The sequence below is a fragment of the Leptosomus discolor genome, chromosome 15 (assembly GCF_034619465.1).
Source record: "Leptosomus discolor isolate bLepDis1 chromosome 15, bLepDis1.hap2, whole genome shotgun sequence".
In the NCBI taxonomy this organism is placed as follows: Eukaryota; Metazoa; Chordata; class Aves; order Leptosomiformes; family Leptosomidae; genus Leptosomus; species Leptosomus discolor.
The window spans coordinates 10,360,552-10,380,373 of record NC_141405.1 but is presented as its reverse complement, the minus strand read 5'-3'; the positions used below and the strand labels follow the sequence as shown (position 1 = coordinate 10,380,373).

The window sequence follows — 19,822 nt, the reverse complement described above, 5'->3', positions numbered from 1 at the left end:
CACCAGGGTTTATGAAAGCTTTCAGTAAAGGAACACAGGGAGAGTAACAGCTCAAAGCAGCACAAAGGCTAGCGAGGGTGCCAACAAAAACTGGAAGTCCCTATGAGTTCAGCATGCCATCGGCTTATTTTGGGGAGGGAGATAAGTGCAGAAAGGGAAGGTGCGATGAGCTGGACAGTTTTTCTTGCTTGCGGTTATATCGTCTCTTTAGAAAGGGTGGCTGCTGTCTCCGACAGACTCTGGCTCCAAGATACACACAAAGTAGAGGAAACCTATCTTTAGTCTCTGTGAGACAAAAGTGCTAGTAAAAAAGAAAGAAAAAAAAAAAATAGACAATTGCTTCCTGTTTAGGGCTGCAGCTCTGAAGAGAGATCCTGCCAAGATGCTGGGGCCAGGGCAGGACCTTGGCACAGGTTACAGCTCTCGGGGGCTGCCCCTGGGAGAGCAGGGAGGGCAGGCAGGTCTGTCTGGACCTGTGCTGTGAGCTGGAGTCATCTGGGGGTACGAGACGAGAGAAGATGCTCTCAGCTCCTGAGAGTCCCCACGCTGGGCCAGGAGGTCCATGCCCTGGATTCCCGAGGGAAGAGAAGGGACTTGAACTTCTGCTCCTTTAGGATTCTTGGTGCCTACAGGCTTTAGGCTGAGCTCAGCTCTGCTTAGGTTAAAAGAGTCGAGAGTGTCTGACACGTGAGTCTGACGGGACAATTTGCAAAGTGACTGTCACACTGAACTTCAGATTGATTAAAGACTTATCCTCTGAAAATTCAAACACTTGGTAAAATTTACAGCCAGAGAGCAGGTACTATGGCAGTCGAGGTGGCTGACTTAAGGACTGATTTGTTCCTTTATCTTCAAAGTGCTTTGGTGCTTCCACCAACAAACTACTTGCAAGAGGTTAAATTAGGAACCAATCCATACTCACCAAGATTAAAACCGCAGCATTTTCTTCAATTAGCTAGCCAAAAGCACTTCTTTGTTTTAAGACCCCAGCACTGACATTTTAGATGACATTTAAAATTTTTCAAAAGCAAGAAAATGATCACTAGACATCAGCTTAAAATGCAAGTTTTTCTGTTTAGGAACAGAACATACTGTAATGCTTTACTAGATAGTTTGTGTTTCTTCTCCTGAACCATTAAAAATACATTAAAGATGTCAACAGCTAATTACTCTGACAACTAGCTTTACTTCCCCTTGTGCTTTTTCCGCATCAGACAGGCTCAAAGCGAGGAGGACATGAGAGTTTTTCTCCTAAAATCACAGACTGAAAGGGTAGGAATGAATCGCTGTGGGTGGATTTACTCTCAGTCACATACAGGATATTTTCAGCTACTTTCTGGCACACTGTGGAAAAGCAACGGAAAGTGAAAAACCAAAGGAATAAAAAATCCTGGTAGACCATGTAACACACAAAGTGATCGTTTAATTTCTACTCAGGGCTTTCATGAGGAAGTGAAAGTCTAATCATGTATTTTCAAAGCATCTTAGCAAAACTGGGAATGCGTCCTAGCAAAACTGGGAATACTCCTGCAACAGATAGCGTGGGTTCAGCTGAGCCCAGCCTAAAAGTAACCCAGCAGCCGTGCAGTGTTGGGAAAGGTCTTGCGCATCCCCATGCACTTCTCCTGGTCAATGAACAGCGAGTTGGCTTTGGTGGCCAGGTCATGCTCCAAGATCGACTTGGCATGCACCAGCATTTGCAGTATGTTCTCGGCGTCTCTCAGCCGCTGCTGAAGGCTCTGGATCGTCTCATTGATTTCATGGACCTCATTGACGAGGCTGGAAAACAGCAAGAAATGCCCATTAACAGTCCCGTCACGGGGGTGGTTTCTAGCACGGCGTTGGTGATGGGCCCCTTGGGGACAGGATTTCCCCCTTCAGTGTGCTCGGAGTAACTCAACCCCTCATTTCTGGCAGATGCACGGGAAAGGCGAGGGCAGAGCTCCTCCAGACCTCCGTGGGCAGGCATGGTTAAGTTTGCTCTAAGGCTTCGGCGATGTGCAGCCTCATCTCCTGGAGCAGCTTGTGCCACCGAGAAGAGGGATGAGCAGCTGTGGTTTCCTGTTCCTGTTTGGTTTTGCGGGTTTGTTGGTTCACCCACCCGGATCTCCCTGTGCAGCGTTCCTCCCCACACCCACGGATGCACACACAGCAAAATGGGGGAGCTGGGAGAGGCTAAAAGTGAATGTGAAACAAGTGGAGGATGGAAAAACCCAATGGCATGCAAGGGCTGGGTTTATATGGCTTCTAAAAAGCTTCACGTGGAGTCATTCCCAGAGGGCTCCTAGGAGGAGGGGTGAGGTTTGGGGTGCCTCACCCCTCACATGGGGTGCTGTTGGGCACTCAGGGCAGCCTGCTCCTCCACGGCCCCTTGGGGTGCAGTCCCAAAGGGCTCACTATGTCCTTGAAAGGATTTCCAGTGTCCTCAGGGGAGGTGAGGACAGCCCTTACTGCTTCTCCACATGGTGCATCCTTTCTTGCAGTGACCCAAAAGGAAGCAGCTAAGTGCTCTCAACACAAGCCTGTCAGAGATTAAAGGGCTTATACTGCAAAACTAAGCCATCCAACAGCTGGGAAGCAGGCAGGAGAGTAGGTGAGGTTTACCCAAGTGGGAAAAATCCATCCCTTCACGGGGTGGTATCAGGCTGTACCCGGCCATGGCGTACAGCCTCCTTCGTGGGTGCAGAGCTCTTCTACCACCCCGAGGCCGGGATACCTAATCATTGCTCTTGATTATACCAGTGCACTTATGGAATGACTCTTTGGGGAAAAAAAAAAAAAAAAGATTAATTTTGTCATCCAGTGATGCTCCTGAGCGCTACGACCAGTCACTCCTCAAGGACCCTCCCAGCCCTGGGTCCTGCCTTACCGGAGCTGGGCAGTGTCCCGGCACAGCTCCACATTGGGTCTCCGCGTGCGCTCATCCAGCCGGGTCTGAGCCACTTTTAACACTAGCCCATTGTCCCTAATGGCTTTTCGGATGGCTTCTATGTTCATCTCGATCTGGAAGATTTCCTGCAGTGTCTGGCATGAAAAAAACGCATTCATAAATTAAATGATATATTCTCAAGTGACCACATCATTTCCCTTTTCTCCTGTCCATCTGCAGAAAAAACCAAGTTGAATAAGCAGACCCTGGGCTCAGACCCCTGTCGCTCTGACACATGCCAAGGCACAGATCCAGCAGATTTCTTTTCAAGGAAAAGCCTCTCTTTGCTGTTACTGTCACATCGGAGGAGATTTTGGAGCAGTGATGGATCTATTGAATTACCAGCTACCCAAAATTACTGCTTGCAGGAATTGATCATCCATCAATAGCAACTCATAGAGGGAAAGTTTTTAATGGATCCTCATTTAAAGACGTGACATCAGCCTGCAGAGCTGCAAGCCCAGTCTCTGCTCAGTTAATCGATACCGTGTCAAGCTCTTTTCAGGAAGCTTTCCATGAGACCCAGCAGTCCGAGCCAGGTGCCCATCACTGATCTCCACTTCCCCTGCTTGGCAGAGCCATGCGGGAAACACACGGCTGACCATGCAGCAAACCTGGAGCACTGAGCCTGAAAGCATGTCCTTGGAGGAGAAGGGAGCCTGCAAACCCCCCGGCAGGCACCCCAGTAGAGGCCCAGCAAAGACTTTCTGCAGGGCAGCCAGCACTTCTGAAGTAACTACCAGGAGATGCAAACAGCATTTCCACCTTCTGCTTGAAATCCCTTTGCTGCTGGGCACTAGGGAAATAAAGGATCCCTTGAGAGGAAGTTACAGTGCCAACTTGTCCTGCTCCAAGGAGAATGTCCCCAGTACTTGGAATTTCAAACAGATAATGATACTATAACCATCTCCTTGTGGCAACCGTTCCTCTTCTTGGGCCAGGTCTGTGTGTCACTGGGAAGTGACGGTGTCACACCGAAAGGGAGGGGTTCAGGCTACCTTGGCCAGGTGGGTCTGAATCTTGCTCTTGGCGTCAGCTGTCTCAGCGATGCGGTTGGCAAAGGCGACGTTCACCCTGTTGAACTGGCGCCACATCTCGTTGGCCGTCACCACCAGCAGGTTCTCGAGGTTGTCCCGCAGCTTGGCGGAGGCCGCCCGTTCGCTCTGGGAGAGGAGAATGTTGTCGTCCGAGAACTTGGCCCACGACTCTGGCACCGAGATCCTGGGGAGGAGGAAGGAGAGGCCTCCAGTAAGCCCATGCTGCTGAAGCTGGCCATGGCCAGGCATGCCATGGGAGCAGTGTGGATTAAATGCAGGTTAAAGCTACGCTCTTAATTTGACCACATGAAGGTAAAACACCTGGACACCATTTGTTCGATATGCTTATGAAATGATGACATGTTCATGAAGACAACTGTGGTACTTATGAAAGCCCAGACAAAGCAAAGATTCCCCCAGAAAAATGAAGATTTTAGTCAGACCTCATATTTACACGTTCGAGCCATCTAAGTGCCAAGTGATTCCCAGCTTCACGTCGACGCGCAGATTGCAGTCAATTAATTTTGCTCATAACTTATCTCAGTTTCATACTAAACTGAACAAGCATTAGATAATATTCATTTCCCTGTCTGTGCATTCACGATGAAGTTCACGCCTGTGCAGTAGGCCAGAACAAGGTCAACAAAAGACTTAAATACCACATAAGCCCCATTTAAAACATGCTGGTTCTCGGCACATTTTGCCCCCCTCTGAATTTTAGCATCAATCCTTTGCAATTCATTTGCAATATGTCTGAGCTGTGAATAATTATTCAAATATTAGAAAGATTGAATCAATCTATGCCCCTCCATAAACTGCACGCGTCCTTGTGAGCAGCAGATATATTCCCTCAGCCCTTTGCCACTTAGCGCATATCTCTGCGAGTGCTGGTTTAGGTCACCATTCATCTACTGCAGAGCCGAAGCTGAATTCCTGGCACCCAAAAGCAGCTGAACCGTATCCCAGGACCATGCTCTCTATTTCTTTATCTTCTGTGTCATTTCGGCTCCCTGCCAGGCCCTCTCCATGCAGGGGTGAACCCCCCAGTCGTCACGTCAACCAAGAGCGCTCATGCAAGCACTGACACATCTTTGAAAATACGCATAAACTTAATGAGCTGTGCAGAGGTGTTGGGCTGAGTTCATTTTCAGGCTGATCTCTGAACCCTGATATAATGTGTAATTAGGTGGGACTCGCTTTCACCCACTGCGTGTTCAGCATCCAGCTGAAAGCAGAGGGTTGTTCTCCCTTTATGGTGAGCAGGGAGAAACGGCCCCTCCAAGATGGGTGTTTCCAGGCAGGATGGATGTGCCATGCAGAGACACATGCCTTTACAGTGGGCTGGGGACAACCCGTTCCCTGCCAGGGCGAGGCACCGCGCATCCCAGGGACAGCTCGGTGCTCTCGTGCTGCCCAGCGTGCACTCACGTGGCGTCAACCCGCTCCAACCCTCGGAAGTAGCTGATGCCATCGGAGGTGTTCCTCAGGTGGTGGCACTTGTCGTCGATGCGGTAGGCTGTCTGCTTGTTGGCCAGGTCCCTCTCCAGCTCATGCTGGGCTGCCCTGTTGGACCTTCAACACACAAACAAGAGCCATGGGTGGGGATGTATGGGTGGAATGGTTTCCTCCCACCTGGGCAGCTACGTGCTCCTGTGGGCGCCACTGCCCGCTTCCCATGGAGCCTGCCCAGGTTTTACGGCTGTAGGGTGTGGGCAGAGGTGGGGGTCGGCCGGGGTTTCACATCGCAGCTGCAAATGCAGCATGAGAGAAGGAGCTCCTCCTTACGCGAGCTGGGCTTTCGCCTTATCCAGGTACTGCTGCATCCTCTCCTGGCAGGATCTGATGACGTCGGCTTCCTGGGCAAAGGCAAAACATGACCCCATCAGTATCCATGCTCAGTTGTCCTGGTCACACTCATCCCCTCAGGCCTCTCCAACCGTGCACACAGCAAGGACAAAGCAAACTGGCAGGGAGTGGAGAAAGTGCCCCCCAACCCCAGAGCGCTCACTTGTGCAGCTGAGCCTGGGCGCAGCGACCAGGAGGGGATGGGAGGGTGCTGTGGCCACAGCCATGGCCTCCCACTTCACTTTCAGGGTGGGTTGCCAAGTGTTTTCTCATCTTGACATCAATGTCAAGTGATGATTAGTTCCACTATAGGAGACAGGGACAGATCCTGACCTGATATGAACAGGCATAGAGGTTCTCTGGACCAGCAGCGCTACACATCCCCATCCCCAATCAGCATCTGCCCTTTTTGCTCCCCAAATGTTTTCTTCCCCAGGAGAAATCCCATCCATCTGGGACAAGAGGAGACGGACTTGAGTTTGGTGTAACTTTCTAAGCCATTTCTAAGAAACATCCAGCTCCACCGGAGGAAGGCATGTGCTGCTCTCAGCTCACTTGACTTCAGCACAAATCTATCGCGTTTGTGAAGCCCCAGCTACTGGAGGCAGGTGATTAGTGCTCCAAAACCATAATTTTTAAGCCCTCCTGTCTGCAGGAGCCAGCTGAAAAGCATGGCCTAAATATGTCCGAAACACTTAAAATCCAAAATGCCATTGTGGAGATAACCAGCTCCAATTATTTTCTTAAAATCTCATGACCCTTAAACTAATCTTTCAATTTTTTTAGGGCCTGACTCATAAGAAAATATCTTCTAACAGAGCAGTGGCTTCACAGTCCCAGGGGCTGCAGTTTCCTTCCCAGTTTCGCGATGCCTTTGCAGTGATTGTATTTTGTTGTACCCTGCGATAGGATCCCATCTTCTGTGCCAGCTCTCATCGTGTTTGCTTTTTATTCATAATTTAAAGCAGCCTATATAAAGGCAGGCAGGAGTGCGCGGTTTTAGGACTGCTATAAAATGCATTGCCTAAGCACACACAGTCTTACTGCGGCCACGCTGCTCTGAGCAAAGCAAAGCTGGGGGTAGATGTAATATCTTTTATTAGACCAAGTAACATAGTTGGGAAAACCAGACAAGCTGTCGGGCAGACACTGCCTTCTCCATATCTGTGTGTGTGCATGTGTGCGTAATATATATGTATGTGACACAGATATATAGAGATATATCACATGTATGTGACAGATACTTATAGATCCTGTGCCGGCAGGGCTCTGAAAGGCAGGAGAGTCCCACAAGCTCCTTGAAGAGGGACAGAGGACCCTGATAGGCTACACAAACACACAGCTGGTTTTCAGCTATTCCTGCCTCTGGCAGGGCAAGGCTTACCCACACCGTGTGGGCACGCTGCTGCGTGGGGGAACGTCGTCCCCTGGCCCTGCAGGTTTTGGGGGTTTGAAGAGTTTAGCACCTCACAGGCACTAAGGAGCCAGAGAGGGAACAGGGCTGCAAAACCTGTTCAGAGTAGTTTAGGTAAAAATAACACATGATCTGTGTTGACAAACTTACCACAAAGAGCTGTTTCTCCACATCATCATGGACCAGGTCAATGCCCATCCTCTTCTCCCGGTGAAGCAAGCACTCCTGAGTGACCTGTTGGGGACATGCCATCACTGCTGGTTGCAAATCCCTACAGGGATGGTCCCCATGTCAAGTAATGTAAGAAATGAAATTGTAGGTGGGCACAGAGACGACAGCACGGGAAAAAAAGTGCCCAGGGCAGCTGGTTTAGCTGACAACGAGCAGCCGAGCTGCAACATCAGCATTAAATCAACGTGGGGGAGCACACGTGTCCCTGGCGCAGCCACAGCTGAAGGCAGGGACCTGTGTCAGGCTTGAGGCTGACCTCGCCAGAGCCTCGTAGGAGGACATGGGCTTTTGTCTCCCAAACCAGGATTTTGGATGTACCACTTATAAAAATATTTGGTTAAGCAAATACTGTTCTGATGTGCTCAGTACGTACTGATAGGGGAGGCAGCAGATGGCAAGGCATTTGTTTATTACTAACTTAACTAATGGTCTCTTAATAAAAACTTTCTAGACGTTACGGAGCTGCAATGAAACTTAATTGGGCGTCTGAATGGCTGCAGATGTTTCAGCAGTAGGCTACAGCTTGCAGCCCACCGGACAGGGTGCTTACCTGGAGAGGGGCCTCTGTCTCAGCCAAGGCTCTCTCCAGTCTTTTCTTCAAGTCTGTGAGTGCGTTCGTTTCCCCGATCATCTCATCCAGCTCATGGCAGAGCTCTGACTTCCAAAATTCTATCTCTTGGACACGATCTCCCAGGTTTTTGGTGCTTTCTACTTGGGTCTTCTTTGTCTGCTGATATTTATCGTGAATCAGACGGGAGGTATCGACTCTCAGACACTCGGCATTGCGCCGGGTAGTCTCCGACTCTTTGTAGTTGGTCAGATTGGACATGTACCAGTCGTCAGAGGTGTACCGGCTGAAGAGGGTTGTTCTGTTGGAAACAAAAGGAAGCATCTTGCTTGGGGGTAACCCCTGGGAGCTTTTGGAAAAGGGAGCCAAAGTTGGGTTGATGGCAGCTGCTTTGTAGTAGGCTCTGGGCATCTGGGGGAGGCTGAAGCTCTGAGGCAAGGGGTAGTAAGGAAAACGGTTCTTATAGCTTGAAGCCATGGTGCTGATGGCAGGCAGAAACTTGGTAGGTGTTGATCTTGGATGGGCATATGTTGCAGTTAAGGGAGATCCAACCAGCTCCATTCTTGAACGCCGCTATTCAGGTATGTGTCCTGCACAAAGGAGACAGAAGAAGACAACCTCACTCAGTAAGCTCCTGCACTTGCGCTACTTCTTACAGCGACACACGCAACTTAAAATACGAAGAGCGATGCACACAGCACCCACACATCGCCTGGACAGGCCTAAAACTCTTGAAAGCAAATCCCTTCTGACAGCATCCCAAGCATTTTTATATATAAGGATTTTACTTTGTTGTCAGTATCTCTCATCAGGTCTTGGAATGTAGAGAGAAACAAATCATGGCTACTAAGGAGAATGACAGATACTGTGCCTTCATTTTGTCTGTCCGTCCAATGAAACTGTAGTTGCTGATTCTCTGATGTTCATTTGTTTCTTTTGGCCAGCGTTTTTGCTGATCTTATAGTATTCCTGCTGTAATTTCCTCTTTAAAAGTTCCATTACCAGCCGTGATAGCTTTGGATGCACAGCTGCTACCAACCCAGCGTGGTTTGTGGGTGAGGGAATCCATCCTCATCATCTCTATTTTCACTTGCAGTAAAAGCTTGAGTGAGGTGTCCGCAGGTGAGCTGAGCTTTGCTTAAATTTGGACTATATCCAAATTTCACCCCACCCCTGCACCCCCCCCCCCCCCCCATTTCAACCTAAAAAGAACAGCCATCTCTGGACTTGCAAAGGAAGAAAAACATCTCTGGCTCACCTGCTGTAAAACAAATGCACTTGGAAAGGAGATATCCCACAAAGTCTTTTCAGAGCAGCTCGTAAACACCAGCCTTGCAGTAACCCTAAGGGGAAGAGTCACACAGGAAGATTTTGCTACCAATAACTGTGTAAGGCATGTGGGTGCCATTGCTCTTTTCAGATTAAGGTTATCAGTCAATTTTATCAGAAATATAATGCAGAGGGGCCACCGAATGTACCTGACACACCTCATCTAAGGACAAACACTCAGGAGGGTATGCTGTGCTCGGTGTGAAGTTTCTGTATGGTTACAGGTGTCACCCACGGGCAGAATAAGTCCCTATAGCTGTTGTAGCCAGGTGCTGTGTTGCAGGGATGTGTCCTTCCCCTAACACCATCCCATCCCCACTGCTCCCAGCCTGGCTCGGAGCCGCAGTGAAAGATTGGGACGCTGGTGTGCTACAACAAGATCCCTGGGTGGGAGGGGAGTTTGACCTGAAGCATGTGCTAAATCCTATTTGTCACAGCATGAAATCAACTTTATTCCTTTAAAAATGGGATGTTTGCATGAAATAAACTCACTTTTATTCTAGAACAAAGCATCGACAGAAGCGATCACGTGGCTAGAGGTTTAATTGCTCCTCCTGGGCTACCCTAATCACTTTGCATGTGTAGGCGAGCTGAGAGAGACTGCCTTATTTTTAAAATCATTAAACCCTTGGGAAAGAGAGTTTCTTTCATTTTAGTCACCTCTGCAACAAAGAATGCCTCTCTCTACACAAGGGCAGGACGAAGGAGTCACAGTTTCCTACTTTCCTTCCTAAAGGCTTAAAAGGCGATGGATGGGAGGCACACGGAGACAGGCAGGCTCTGCCTGGGAGCTGCTGTTGCTGTACACCGAGGGTAACCCTCCTTCATGCCGGACGCTCGCAGCCCATTGACCCATTGACTCATTAAACTGCACGTTTTCCAACATCTAGCTATGGGGACAGGTGACCTAAGAGACTTCTTGCGTCACCTGTGCCTGTAGCAGTTTGGTGCATTCAGATGAACAATGTCTCAGAATGCAGCTATTAAATTAGAGAACGGCGAATACAGGAGAATAACAGGACCTTCAGTTCGGGCAAATCGGAGAAAAATAGGGATGAGTTAGAGGGCAAAAGTGTACAGCCCGCAGCTGGGAAATCACTGAACTTTGAGGACAGTATTTGCAAGCCTTGAGCAATTTTGGCCATGCTGGCATGGGCTGCCCCAGTACCTGACTTGAGAGCAGCATAGCTGTGGGCACCGAGTCTCGCCCCAGGATCCAGCCTGGCTGAAGAGGCTGTGGGATAGGCAGCGGGAAACTCACACCCTCAAATTTAGCAGAAAAACTTTCACAAACACAACCCTCCGAGCCAGTTTGGCAGAGCTGAGGATGAAACGTCTGTGCTCAGGTCCAACAAAAACCACTGTGTGTGTCGGTTCCCACAAACCAGTCACTTCAGCCCTTTTGTCCCTGCTAGGGACAGGCGACTGCACTTTCCTTAACTCCGTGCCACTTATTTATACGTGAGAAACAGCATTCCGAGAGTGGGAGACTGCTTCCCTGGCTCCTACCCCTGCAAATAAATTATTCCCTTTCAGCCACTGACAGACACATATTTAAGAACTTGGGAATGGACCAGGGTTACTTTTCCCTGCATTTCCAGCTGAAATAAATGTCCCTGCACCCTCTTGGGATAAGTCATCCCAGGGTGCTACTTTCTGCCACCCCTGAACACAGACACACCACGGGAGCCCCCAACCACCTAGCTGGGGTACACTTAGGCGACATAAGAGATAATGCAGAAGATCAGGAGAAATATCTCTGCTTTTTTAGTCCTCCCCTTGCTCACCCTTAGCTGCTTGGATGCGGGGTGCACTGCGGAGGCTTGAGGGTGCCCCGGGGGCTGCTGCTCACTGCTGTGCTGCCAGGCTCGGTGGCAGCTCTGCCAGGCACTGCAGCGTCCCCGGTGCCGTCAGTGACATAAGAAGCGGGTGACCGGGTGTTGCCCGGGCCGACTCCCTGCAGCTGCCATGGCAACCTGATGCAGCCCTCGGGCAACACAACGCTCTCGATGGGCAACCCAGGGCCAGCCCTGGGCAAGAAAATACCCTCGTATGGCACCCTAGTTCCTGCCCTGGGCAACCTACCGCTCTCGCTGGGCAGCTTTGTGCAGCCCCTGGGCAAGCAGGTGCAGCTGTTGGGCAAGTGTTGAGCAGCTGGACAATGCTCTCAGTCATGGGGTTTAGTTTTAGGTAGTCCTGCAAGGAGCAGGGAGTTGGACTCGCTGATCCTTATGGGTCCCTTCTAACTTGAGATATTCTATGATCCTCCATCCCTGGCAGTGCTCAAGGCCAGGCTGGATGGAGCCTTGAGCAACCTGGTCTGGTGGGAGGTGTCCCTGCCCATGGCAGGGGGGTTGGAACAAGATGATCTTTGAGGTCCCTTCCAACCCAAACCATTCTGTGATTCTATGATCCTATGAACTCAGTGCCCTCAGTGGGCAACCCAGTGCCACTCCTGGGCAACTTAGTGCAGACTCTGTGCAACCTACTGCCTTTGCTGGACAACCTGATCCTGTCCCTGGACAACCCCCGGTGCCATCAACGGGCAACCCAGTACAGCCGTTGGGCATCCTAGTGCCACCCATGGGCAACCGTGTGCCACCCAGTGCTCCTGATGGGCAAAGTAGTGCCCTCATGGGCAACCCAGTGCCTGCACTGGTGTTCCTGGGCCAGCCCGTGGCCCAGCAGAGGCTCCACTGGGGCGGGTGGGTGCACCAGGCGCTGGCACCCCAGGTGAGAAGATGCACAGTGTCCCCAGGAGCTCCACCATGACACAGCCTCATGCAGCATCAGGGCATCACACACCAGTCACGCAGCGACATCAGGGATGTTTCCTGGAGAGGGTCCTTCCCCAGTTATTTCAGGCTTTAGCCTGAGAACAGGCACTGAAACGGGAGGACCCTGGTAGTGCTGATGGCGTCACGCTCTGGGCTGTGCAAACACAGAGCGAGAAGGGTCTTGTCCCCAAGGGCTGCGATCTAGCCTGCCGTTAGAGGCGATCTTCTGATTCGGGTTTGTAGGTCTGTGATCTGGGCTGCTGTGTCTCTGGACAAATTACCTGACCCGTTCCCCAAAAGCAGAGCGGGGAGATGCACAGTGGTGAAAGGCAGGCGGGAGGCGTGGGGGTCACATAACTGCACCCGAGCTCCTCCGTGAAGGTGGGAGAGCAAAACCACCTCGGCTCCAGTTCTGAAAAGGGTGCCAAAAGCAGCTTTTTAAGCACCAGAGAAATATCTGAAACTCAAATCAGGGAAAAGAGTAGCCTGCGGGTAACAAAGCCTATTTTGGCTGAGAGTTGTGGATTAGAAACTGTGGAGGAAACCCAGGGAGAAGAGCACATCACTCCCGTGCTCCTCAGACACTTCTTTTCTTGGAAAGGTGCATCAACTTAACAGAGCAGGGCCTTGGAAAAACATCTGCTGAGCACGTGCTCTCATGGCAGCTCTCGGGACAGGGGGCCGTGCTGCTCCAGGGAGCTCACATGAGAGCACTGCAGGGAAAGCAGGAGGTGCCGGATGGCGACTGTCCGGGCCAGGAGAGGAGAAAGTGAGGATGGCCACAGCAGAGCCCTTGGGGTTTTGCTGGAGAGACGTCACTGCCGCCCGACCCGGCACAGGCCAGGGAATTGCACAGTGCTCCCCATCAAGGGGCTCGAAAGCTGCCCAGCTGCCCCAGCTCAGCCTCCATACGAGTGTGGCTGGCAGTGGTCATCACCGCCTAAATAAAAGCAGGCGCCACGATAAATTTGAAAAATATTTTGTGTACAAACAAGATTTGCCACAGGCTGTGCTGAGAATACTGTAAGATTGACAGGTTGTGTAAACACTGGGTAAAAAAATGTGGATTTCTCACTTTGAATCTATTCCGTGGGATAACTTAAAACTCTTACAATGCTTCAGCTTGAATTTCTAGAATAAAATAATGATAATTCAGGAGGGAAAGTGGGGTTTATATCACTTTAGCTCAGATGCTAGTCTGACAAGGCAGTGGTGGACTTTGATGACTTTGCTGAGAAGGGTCTAAGCCTCATTTACCTGTGTCTGCGGCATCACCTGAACCAGCCCATCACGGGCTCTGCCACCATCGGTCCAGCATACACTACACCATCCCCTTCCCCGGGCCGGGTGAATGAAACCACTCTTCAAAAAAGCATTTTCAAACTACACAAAAAGACAAGATTTTCTTGGGGATGAACTTGTTTAACCCCAAGACTTTGCTCTGTCATCACAATTTTAGGGATTTCCGTCCTCTTCCCTACCCTGTTGATTCAGACCACTAGCAACGGAGGATTTGAAATGCAAAGGGGAAGGGGCAGAAACCTGCGTTGCCATCAGCGAGCCCGCAGCTCACGTGGGGCTGGGGACAGAACAACGGGGAAAAAAATCCTCGTTTCAGACAACTGTGCGACTAGGGAAGTAAGGAGAGCAATATATGGTTTGACTCACATTTTATGGAGAACCTATAATGCTCCTCCAAACAAACAAACAAACAAATAAAAATATATAAAAATACACACACCCAGAGAGAAAATAACTACTAAATAAGTATTTCCAGCTGAAGGGCTGGGGGAATGCTCTCCACTTTGAGAGCTGGCCCCCAGCTGGCAGCGAGAGCAGAGCTCAGAGGGCTGCCAGGCTCTTGCCCTTTCCCCAGCACACGGAGGGATGTGCACCGAGCGCGGCTGGGTCTCAGCCAGGCGGCCGGGGAGGAGGCAGACGCATGCCCCAGGAAGGGGTGCTGCTGCGGGTTACTGAGCCTCACGGCTACCACGCAGCAGGGCTGTGAGAGGAATGGGCCTTTTCTCCAGCGTAAAACGCCGTTTGGATCAAAATGCACTGAAAGAGTGGTCTTGTACCTTTTCTGATAAAACTGGTGGAATGGCTATCTGAAAAGCCATTTCAAGCAGAAGAAAAACAGAAGGGGAGACATTTAACTTCAGCAAACTTCTAAAACAAGAGGTCTAATACATCTTGGAGACATTGACTTACTTTTCCTGCCATTTCTTTTCCACCAAACCAAGAAAAATTTCTAAAATATTTTAGTCCTGTCTGCGTTCATGCCCAAAACCCGACTTCATCCAACTTTTTACTTTCGACTCTAAGCCAGTTGTCGTCACTGATAGAGTCAGACTGAAAGCACTGGAGAAAAGCCCACTGGCTTCAACGAAACCAACATTCACCCACTGACTCCAAAACCAAAAAAATCCCAACCAAGCTTCCTGGCGGGGACATGACTGTGTCAGAACATATTCAGATACTTTCAGAAATTGTGATTCGCGCTCATCTCCTGCATGCTGACAGCATATAAGAGGAGCCAACCCGCTGTGATCTCCTGTGTTGAACCTACAGAGGACACAGATCTAAAACAGCTTTGAGCCACATTTTTGTCCAAGCTATTGAGTTTTACACTTTTGGCTTCAGCGGTCCAAGGCCTGAGCCCTTTTTTAATCTCCTCCAGGGTGCCAAAAGCGGCTGCCGATGCCCCGAGGGTGATGATACTCCATCCCCTGCAGCTCCCCACTGAGGGACACAGTGGATGCTGCAAGTCTGCACGGGCTCGAAGAACAACTGGAACAAGACCCTGTGAAACAAATCCATCGGGGGATATTAAATTCAAAGACAGCCCTGTCAGCTCAGGAAGTCCTTGAGATACTAATTGCTGGAAGCTGGGAAAGTAGACTGGGAAAGTATCACAGGGTGCTTGCCTTGCTCTGGTGCTTTTATCTAAGCGTCTCCTGTTGGCTCTGTCAGAGGCTGAATCTGGAGCTTTCTGGACTTTGATCTGAGCCAGCACAGCCATTTCTATGGTCCTATACTGCCAAAATTTTCCTCAGAATTTTGCCAGTTTTCTCTCTCTCCTTTTTTTTTTTTTTTTTTTTTTTAATAATAGCAATGAGTTTGAATGAGTTTGGGTTTTTTTTTTTCTGACTGCTGATGCCGTTTTGGGAAGTCTGTTTCCCTCGAGCATAATAATCTGCATTAGTTATGCAATACACTGTTAACATGGTTTTTGGCAAGCATTCATTTCACCCAAATTCCTATCAGAATTCTGCAGGACATTCAATGATTTTTCCCTTCTTGGACAACAGAGCACCCAAGCCTCTTTTCTAAATAGCCTCTTGATGGACTGGCCTCAACTGTTCAACTGGGTCCTGCACCAACATGAAGCTTCCCTTGCATGAAGCAACGCTGTCCTGATTTTATTAATTTATTTTCTTTCCTCCAGTCAGTAAACAATTAGTTTACAAGCCCAGCTTTGCAGGGTCTGTTGGAATGATGCAGGAGGGTGGGAATATAGCTGTGGGAGGCAAAGGAATTTCCACAAACTAACTTTCCTAGCAACTTGGCTGATAAAGCCAGCAATAAAGCAGCAATAAAGAGCGATAAAAGCGGGCACGTCGTTCTTCGGACTGAAGGCATTTAAAGAAAGGAAACATCACATCAGTGCAGAAAGGCAGCTGAGGCAGCCGGGGATGCTATATAGAAGTGATCTATGAAAGCAAATCATTTAATGATACGAAAGCAAAAGCATCTCATGCATCAGAAGCAGGAAGGCAGGACAGAGGTTTAATGCACCTGGTGTACGTCAAAGATAAAGGCTGACCACGCAGACACCTGCTGAGGAGCTCCTGAAGGAAGGGGAGGGTTTTCTCTCTCAGTTACTGGCTTCTCCATGTCACCCAACGCAGGAGGACAACTGTCTAATTTGACTTTGTCCAAGAAAGTCTCAGGGGATTTTTTCTGAAACGTAAAATCCACCACCTGAAACAGCTTTTCAGTCTGCCCTGACAATCTGCTTATTTCTGTCATCACGAGACAAGAACGATGCAGACACAGAATCGGCAAGAGGGCCTTGTTCTAAACTCAGCCCACAGATACACTGGCAAAGCTGTGCCTCTGCCGATTCAAAAGCCACCTTTACCCACATGCAGCACAACAGAGGAACCTCTCCAGCTCTGTCACAGCTTTTGTAGACTTTGTGCCTGACCAGTTAGCTTCTCTCTGTTCGGTTCTGGTCGGGTTTGTGTTGGCAGCAACAAAACCGCCCCAGGAGAATTTGAATTTACAAATACCGGCCATGCCTTCTGTGCATAAGATTGTGTGTGTTATTAGTGTCTCACCTCTGCAGAACTAACAAACAGCTCTGTAGCTCCTCTTTCTGCTGGTGGCAATGTCTCTTTTTGGTCCTGCGGAGGAACGGACCCTGCTTCTTCATTGTCGCTCCCATTCTCCGCCTCTACTGCCTAGCACGCACACAGGCAAAAAGCAGAATAGCAGCGTTACAGCAGGTTGTGCATTTTATTTAATGCTCATGCTACGGTGCTGTAACAACTGCTTTTTGTCATGGGAGTTTAATTCTGAAATTTAATCTCGTTCACAAAAAAAGTCACCCAGGCAGCATGAAGACGGTAAAGATCCTGACAAAAATTCTACACACCACTTTTAATTTCAGATGTGTTTCTGGCTCACATCTATTTTTTAAAAAAATGCCCTTAGGGATTGTAGTCCTCCAGCTGGTGCTACAGGTAGCCAAACTATTATCTTCTTTTTAAAGAGACACTGTTTTATCCCGTGCCATCATTTGCCAAATTCAAATATCGTGCAGTACGAACAGACAGAAAAAACTTATCACCACCAACCTCGAACACAGCCCCCGTACGTGTGTCTGTGAGATGGGGGCAAGCTCCCGTTTAACATGCCTACAGCCATCTGGGAGCTGAGTGAGAAGCACATGCTTCAGGACGCTGCTGACACACAGAACTACAACGACATTTAACTTTGTTTTTTTAATAGGCAGGGCAAGACTTCAACAACCGCTCCCTTGTTTTACTTCTCCCTATTGAAACTGCTTTCACGAAGCCATCACTCTGCAAGGAGAGCGTAGGAACACCATGCTGCCCCGCGAACGTTCTGAAGGAAATCACCTCCATAGCAAGATACGACGGAACTCGGCCGATATCCTGCGTAGCGGAGCCGGATTCCACCCCAGAGCCCTCTGCTGCGGCACCGGCGGCCTCCTCCATATTGCTGGGCTGGGGATGGCCTGTGCCTGCAACCAGAGCGGAGGGAAGAGTGAGAACCAGCCCAGCTCCCCGGGGCCCGCCAGCTGCAGGCCGCCGCAGGGCTGGGCACGGGCACCCGCGGGGCCGGGGAGGCCGGGCGGCCGAGGGCCGGGCGGTTCAAGGCCCGGCCGCGGCCCAGCCCCACAGTCACCCGCTGCTGTCTGCGCCATGTTCCCGTTGCCAGGCGACACATCAACACCCGGTCACGTGAGCGCTCCGGGCCGCAACACCTCAGCCCGTGGGGAGGCGGGGGGGGGGGGGGGGAACGCGGGCCACACCACCTCAGCTCGTGGAGATGGGGAGGACTGTGGGGGGGGCGCTCGGCCCACACTACCTCAGCCCGCCGGGCCCGGGGGAGGCCCACGGTGTCCCGGCCGCCCTGGCTGCGCCAGCCCTGGTGCAGGGCAGCGGGTATCGGCGCCGAGGGCTGGAGTCCGGGCGGGGGGAGCTGCGGGGACGAGGCCCCCGGGATGCTGCCCAGCACCCCGGGGATGCATCCATTTTCTTTTATCCCGCTCTTTGTCTTCCCTTCCCACCGGAGCCCCGAGGCGGTTGGTGTGCTGCCGGCTGGGGGCTTCTGGAATGCAAGATAGTTCATTTTAACTTTATTTCCTGCTGTTCTGGGCTGGCTCCCTAAAGCTTGGGGTCTATTTAGGATTGCCTTACTTTTGGGGAGGGGGTCCTCTCTCAAATTGCCCCAGTATCTACCTCTTCCTTTGCTGTTATCAGCAGAGACCTGAAGGTGGATGGTCGGGACCCCCAGCAATTGCTTATGTATGGCCTTCAGGTGCTCCAGGGCAGGGATTACATGGGATATTTTGCTCGCTGTGTTGCTGACGCTCTGTAAAATAACTCTGCTTCTTCCTCTCTGAGGTCTGCCCCGCTTTTCAGTTCTCAGGCTGGGAGCTTGTCGTGCAAAGGTATTATGTTCTTAATTGCCACTCTGCATAGGAAGTAATAAAAATGAAAGATCTTTCATGAGAAAAGAGTAGAAATGTTGAGACCAGGACAGCTCAGGGCTTGCTGCTTCTTCTGTAGAAGCCTCCTTTAAGTTTGTAGGCTTAGAGGAGCTCAGTCTCATTCTGATGATAACTTGGCTGAAAGCAGCAAAGTCTCTGAAAGCTGCTTCTCTGACCCTGCGTTGGATTTGTTGAATATCTGGGTTTATTCTGTACGTCTCGCAGTGTGGTTGGCGTAGAACTGGAGAGCTGGAATGGGGCAGAGCATTGCTTTCTCTGTCCAGCAGGCAAGAAAAGGGCGGGCGGGGGGGGCAGAGTCCTGCCTGTGGCAGGGTGAAAAGCAGACTAATTCAGTGTCAGAGTGGCTGAGGTGTGTGCTCTGGTGTCTGTCCTGTTAAGAAAAGACTTTGCAATTCAGCTGTGAAAGCAGGTTCCTGGGATTTTTTGGCTGCTGCTATTTAGGGATCTGGTACCGTGAGCGCTATCGGACCACAGCTGCAGGATGTTGGAAATAAAAAGCCATAAAAGTGTTACCTACTGCACGAGCACTGCAATTAACTGATGTGAAAGGTTGTTCACGTCATCCTTGGGACGGAGGGACATATGGCACAAAGAATTTCTAAAGCAGGTGTTGTGGTTGGACTCTTGGTGCTGGAGGCGTGGTAAGCTTTTTGTTTGCTTTTTTATGCCTCAGCAGGTGTGGCTGGGAGCAGCAGGCAGGCTCCGACGGTAGCATTTCGTTTCCCTTTTTATCTCTGAGTCACAAACTTGCAGTATTGAGTCTGCTGTCCCTTTTTTACCTTCTCAGCTGAGATGCATGTGAGTGAAATCTGTTCCACTGAAGTGCCTGGAATTGGAGTTGTGCGAGTGCTGGGATTTCAGCCTTCACTGGTGACTGCTGTTACTTTTCCTTTACTCTGTACTCGCTGTGCCACTGCTGCACCAGCAGGTCAGGAATGAAAGGCTTTTTGGTGACCTACATAATTCTCCCCATGAAGTGGGATGACTTCAGAATGGCTCCCTATGGTAAACCTTTTTTCCTTGATTTGGCTGGGTCATCTTAAATAGCTCCAGTTAATAGCTAGTAGTTTGGAAAGCTTTCCCCCCCCCCCCCCCCTAATGTAGAGATATGGCGATACAAAGGGAAGGTCGTTACAAGGGCTGTCATGTACACATAGAGGAGTATAGATCAAGTGTGCGACTGGCTGAGAGTTGCGGAGACGGGAGTTGGAGAATCCACAAAAGACTCAATACGAGTTATATCAGGAAACTCCTTTTATTGTGCAGATGCACTTTCTTATATAGCATAATTTTCCAAAGTCATCATGACTTGCAGTTTTTCATAAACTCCAATTGTGCTATACATACATCAGTCATCTGCTTCTACCTATCACTTTACTATTAATACTAATGCGTTCCGCCTCATATGGATGTTAGCTTCTAATTCT

General features: G+C 50.1%; 1 pseudogene; it reads right to left on the bottom strand.

The window, feature by feature from the left end:
• Nucleotides 1-1,547: 1,547 nt before the first annotated feature.
• On the bottom strand, nt 1,548-8,585 carry LOC147414401 (tektin-3-like; annotated as a pseudogene).
• Between the last annotated feature and the right edge of the window lie 11,237 nt (nt 8,586-19,822).